Raw genomic sequence first — 6,036 nt, 5'->3', positions numbered from 1 at the left:
AGTATTGGCTACACAAGTTAGTGATGTATAACTCGTTTATGTCCTTACTTGAAAGGTGTTTTTGTTTGTGACTGACTAACAACATGTTGATTAAAATGACAAAAGCAGAAATCTAAACTACACTATCCTTGCTTTGAAAGGAAAAGTATAATGCATACTTTCCTGGTTTGCTTTCATATTTGCTAAATTTAATTCATATTTGCAATTAGATACGTTGAACTCCTGAATTTAGTGATGACCATCAATGGGTCTACCATTGATGGTTTAAATCATCTGCAGAAAAGCATCAATGGTTTAACCATCGGTGGCTGAGTGTCAGACCAGCACTGTTGATGTTTTTCGACATTAGGGCAGCACCATTGGTGATGTGAAATTGGTGTCCTTCCATCGATGACAACCATTGATGGTTGCAAAGCCTTCGGAGGTCGATGGCCACCAATTTCGGCACATGAGTGTACAATCCCTGAGAGGGAAATTATGTTACAAATTACAATGCAACTGGTAAGGGCAGATACTTAGTGCACTGTTGATGATAAAATATACAAGTACATAAGCCAGTAAAACTTTATGTCAAAGGCTAATGTGTTTTTCTCCAAATGCATTTGCTTGTTGATCATTACTTTTTACTCTAGAGAGGTTGGGAAGAGCCCTAGTGCTATGAGTACAGGACTAGTTTTCAGTACAAGGGGAAATAATATATCTTGCACAATCCCCAGCCCCCCACTGGCACGCACTGCAGGTTTCCCTGCTATAAAGGGACTACCCCAGCCTTGCCCAGCCTTTTGCTGGTTGTAGATTTTGGCTGGGGAATTCAACACTGTTAACTCCCCTTGCATTAACTGGAACCACCCACCAGGTAAGAGCATTCTAGTTTGGTCCAATTATAATTTTTGTACAGGAGGGGGCAAGGGCTTACTCCTTTGTCTTCTTTCAATATACAGTATACTTTACTTGTCAATCAAAATCATCATCAAATTGATTATATGTACTGAAATATCTAGTATGTGGCTGCATAAAGATACACTTATACCGTGTGTATCTGGACAGCCTCCCATATGGCCTATATGCCAGCACATAGCCAGTATACCTCCATATAGTCTCGTATACCACCCTGTGCCTCTATAAAGCCTCAAATGACAGCATATACCCAGTATGCTGACATACTAATGTGTCAATATAGTTTTATATGCCCACCTTGACTTTATGGATGCATATGAGACTACAGTATATAATAGGGCCTTCTTCCCCCATGACCTAGAGAGTACCCATACTGTCTTCTCCCAGAGAGCAGTCATCACTGTGGCAGTCATCATTATTTTTGTCACCCCCGCTCTTGCATATGCTTATTTAAATGTTAAGCATGGGGACGTAGGGTTTGGGTGAACATTCAGGAGTCAACTATCATCCTATAAATGTACCTGATCTTAGATCTGACAGTAAGCATAATTTTAAGAATGCAGGGGAAAAGGGTGTCTGTTAGTCTGGTGCTTGGGCACTCTAAATATCAGTATCCACTTATTGGTAAATGTGACAGGGCATTGTAGAGATAAAAATGTCTTCCATTAAAAAAAATTCAACTTGATTAACTGATAACTGTATAGATGAACTGGTTTTTGTAGATTTAAGGTCATTGAGGGCAGGGATCTGAATGCCCTTTTGTTAAGTTTTGTCATCCTTTAACATTTATCACCCACATAAGGTGGGGTCTAGGAATATGAAAGTTTATTGCACAGAGAGCAAATGGAAGGTTGTTCATTAGCACATATGTAAATCACTGAGGAAGCCTAAGAGGGGGCCAGGTGTACTTTAATTAAAATGTATATTCCTTATAGTTTCCTATGAGCAAGGCAAATCAATTACTTGAACATGATATTGGTAAACATGGCCTTTGTCTATGTCTGCATTTAGATTACTTGAAGATGTGTATTTGGCATGAAGAACGGAATGCAAACAGCAGTCTGCTCACCAGGTGTGACTGAATGTTGGCAGAGATCAAAGGCCTCACCCTATGTTATCTGTTTTTCACTAAAAGTTTCTATTTTGACCACAGTTAGGAGTTCCCAAAATTAAGAAATATACCCAAAGTCTATATGCTGGGCTATGGGACAGTTGATAACATGTATGGTATCATTTTGCTTTGTTTCAGACTTTGGGGATCAATTTTAAGTTGAAGCCTGGGAATGCATTTTCATGCCATCTCTCTCGGCCCAGAAGAAGCCAAGTGTAATTCTGTGTGGGTGTTTTCCTTTTTATTTTGAAATTGCAAGACACCTTTGTCTATGTAATCTGTATCCCTTTTCATTTATATAATTTCTGTATCTAAGCATTGTGCTTCCTTTTGTAAATAAAGTTATCTTTATTAGTCTATTTCATATCTGCTTCAGAACCCAGTCTTTGAAAAAGTTATTATATCACTAAGGTTACGCAGTCACTTCACTCTGAACAAATTGCAGTGATAGAGTCGTTCCGGAGCCCCTGTCTCTGCTTTGAATATTGATACATTCAGGCGGAATTTAATTTCTTATTGTTGTGAATAGTGGTGATAAGAAATTACAATTATTGGGTTGAAAACTCAGTCTGGTTTTTGGTTCTAAAGCAGTCTGCAGCCATAACTGCTGCCCCCCCCCCCCCGAAAAAACTTCCTGAGGATGTTCCGGGCAGAGCTGTTGTTCTGGTCACTGGTGGCCCGCCCTATGGCATGATGTCATGCGCTAAGGGGACATTGCAGCGCTGGTAGTGTGGACACAGGTGACAGCTAATTAGAAGTAGTAGGGAAACACAGGGTGACAGGGGAGTATACTGAGGGCAGTAACTGCAGATCTCCTCTCACCTGGCCCAGTCTGCCCCTGGATATACCCCACTGGTGATGTAGATACCTTAGTAGCATGCGTTTAATTATCCCATAGATGATTAGTACATTTACTTATATCAAGGTCAGAAAATATTCTTAATAGTAAGTAGATTTTTGTTTGTTAGCAGCCTAGATGTAGCTTAATTCCTCTGCATACAAGTATTCTGAATATTGTTATTAGCCGTGCTGCTCTAGTAAGTGGTATCATCAGTACATGTCTTGTCTTGAATTTCCAGGCTACAAAATAGTGGTTTTTTTATTTGTATTTTTCTACATTTGTCAATGCTACAGAGGAGGTGCTGTCTCATCACCCAAGGATGGCTCAGGCTGGCTGGCTGCCACAAGTTCTGTAGAAAGGTCCAGGACACCCTTCTTCTTGATTGCACAAAGATCTCAAACTGAGATGCACACTAGCCTGTTCATCTCCGACACAGATACATGACTGCAACAGACCAGTATTTCCTGCCAGAGAAGTTCCCATAAGGTCTCTCCTCACAGTCAGTGAGGGAAGGAGAAGGTGGAGCCAGGAGCTGAGGGGACATAACTAGCAAGGGAATATCGGAGGGGTTGTAGCCTGAGATTGAAATGAAGCTGAGGAGGACGGTTTGGTATCGCGACAATCTGCCCATTGGTGGCATGTAAAGCTAATTGATCTAATGTAATGATAAATTATGACTCTTGTGGCACCCCTTTCCTTGGCCACAGCCCCTGGCAAGTGCCATCCTGGCCAACCTGTGGTTATGGCTCTGTCAAAGACGTAACTAGACTTTTTGGTGCACTAGGACAGAAAGAGCATTAGTGCCCCCTCCCCATTTTTGAAATAGGGACAGGGGGGTGGCTTTATGGGGAAGGGACTTGACAAATGTTATTTGTCCCGTACGATGATGAAGGGTACTGATCTTGTTGTACCACTGTTATCCAGGTGTCACTGCTAAACACAGTGTGAATCTAATGGTTGCAGTGATGATACAATAATTATGCAGTATAATAACTAACCAGTTCTGGCAAAGGTACTCGAGGTACACAGCCACTGGAATCGGTGGCTTTGTACTGTGCTGCCATCAGAAATTGTGGGGCAGATAACTCCATGTGTATGGTGTCTGACTTCCATGTGAGAAGTGATAGGTTTGAGTCCGAGTTTGATAGTATTTTGAAATGTGTGTGTTAAATTAAAGAGAATGTGACTGAAGGTGCTTGGAGAGATGGCCAGATGGATGGGGAGTTGGCCAGGGAGGTGATAGGGGCGGCCAGGAGATGCCGGGGATAAAAGAAAAGGAAGCTACAAGTGAGAATGGTTATAAACAGAAATTTGAAAATTAACAGGCCCGAGCAGTGCCCCCTGCCCTGTGTGGTGGCACGTCTCACCCCCTTAGTTATGGCCCTGGGCTCTGTTTCCTAGCTATGCTGTTTCCCCACTTCTTGTACCACAATTCTACAGTGCATGTCCTATGTCCTATGCTGATCTTAGCTTTTCAGTTCTGCAGGTTGCACTGCAACTGGTTATACTTTAGAATTGTGCGGTTTGGTTCTCCAGAAATCCGAATCTACCCGAATTTCGTGAATCCGGATAAACCCTGAGTCGCGGTTCTGATCTCATTAGGAGATGCGGGTAAATCCAAGTTGCAGGTTTTTTTTCAGTTCGGAATTCGGATTTTAAATTGGAATTTCGGGTTTTGGATTACATAAATTACATGATTTTAGCTGTTTTTGAAAACTTTTTTTTCTATTTTTTTTTTAAATAAAAATCCAGATCCAAAACCAAAACATTTGAGGGTGGTTTTGCAAAAGCAAAACACGAAGATGAATCCAGATCCAAAACCAAAACAAGGGGGTCAGTGCACATCTCTAATATTATATTTATATTTCAATGTTTCTAAAATAATGCATACAATACATTCAAAGGAGAACTCCAAATTAGTAATAAACTTTAACTTACACTCTTTTAAGATGTATACTAGTGGTGATTTTAACAATACATGTTTTATTTTTTCTTACCTAGGTTTTTATTTACTATATAACTTAAAGTAAAGGGCTACTAAAGGTCCTTACTTAACAGATTATTAAGAATCTGGGTGAGGGATATTTTAGGTACCCAGGGCTCGATTCAGATCCGCTCGCTAGATGTGTTCGCACACACCCAGCATATGCAAATCCGGCACACTCCCAGCATGGCAGGCGATCACACGGCAAGGCATTAGCATGCTCACTATGTCTTGGCGTGCGATCACTCTGTGTATGCATATGCCCACCAGCCTGTCTTAAGACGCCCACTTGCGCACGTCATCTCCAAGATGTGTATGCAACCATCGGTACATCGAGTACCATCGGAAGTGAATGCAGTGCTTGTGGTTGACTATACCCTACTGCGAGCACTTCAGTGTGAAATACAACCAAGAGATGTGTCCTATGACGCTGCCTGTTAATTATGCACGCCTCTGAAACGGCGTTAGGACACTCAGGCACGCCTGCATTCGCACCTCCACTCCCTCGTTTCTAGTGGCGTGCCCCTGTCACCACCCACAAACGGTTTCTCCTGTCACTCATTGCACAGGGCAGTCTATGCGCAGCGAGTGTACGCTTCCCGATCGCTCGCACTGGTTCACGCACGCGCATTGCGATGCGTACGCATGCGCACAATGCAAACATTTTCTGGCTGCGTGCAAACACTTCCTAGCAAGCGGGTCTGAATCGGGCCCTAAGAGTCTACCTACAATCCTTTAAAGTTCAACCGTATGAATCACAGATTGAAACTCTTTTCTCTGCACAGTGCTAGAAATGCCCTTTCTGGAAGTATACAGAAGCACTATACAGAAGCAGTATACAGAAGCACTATACAGAAGCAGTATACAGAAGCAGACAATAAATGTAATTGCTCTGTATATTTTGTACTTATTTGAAAACAGTAAAGCAATTTGAGTCCAGCTCAATGAGCTCAATGCTGTATCCACTGACACCACAATGAGTTAATCTGCTCAAATGTATTCCATTCTGACCATTATATAGGGGTAAATGTATCAAGCCTTGGAGAGAGATAAAGTGGAGGTTGCCCAAAGCAACCAATCAGCTTCTACCAGTCATTTATCTCGCACAGTCTTTGAAATGATAGTTAAGCCGCATACACACTAGACAATTTTTTTTGAAAGATATGGACGATAACGATACTGTTCAATGATATATTGTTCATA

This window comes from Taudactylus pleione, unplaced genomic scaffold, assembly GCF_031769625.1.
Source record: "Taudactylus pleione unplaced genomic scaffold, aTauple2 ptg000518l, whole genome shotgun sequence".
In the NCBI taxonomy this organism is placed as follows: Eukaryota; Metazoa; Chordata; class Amphibia; order Anura; family Myobatrachidae; genus Taudactylus; species Taudactylus pleione.
Note: the sequence above shows the minus strand (reverse complement) of the source record.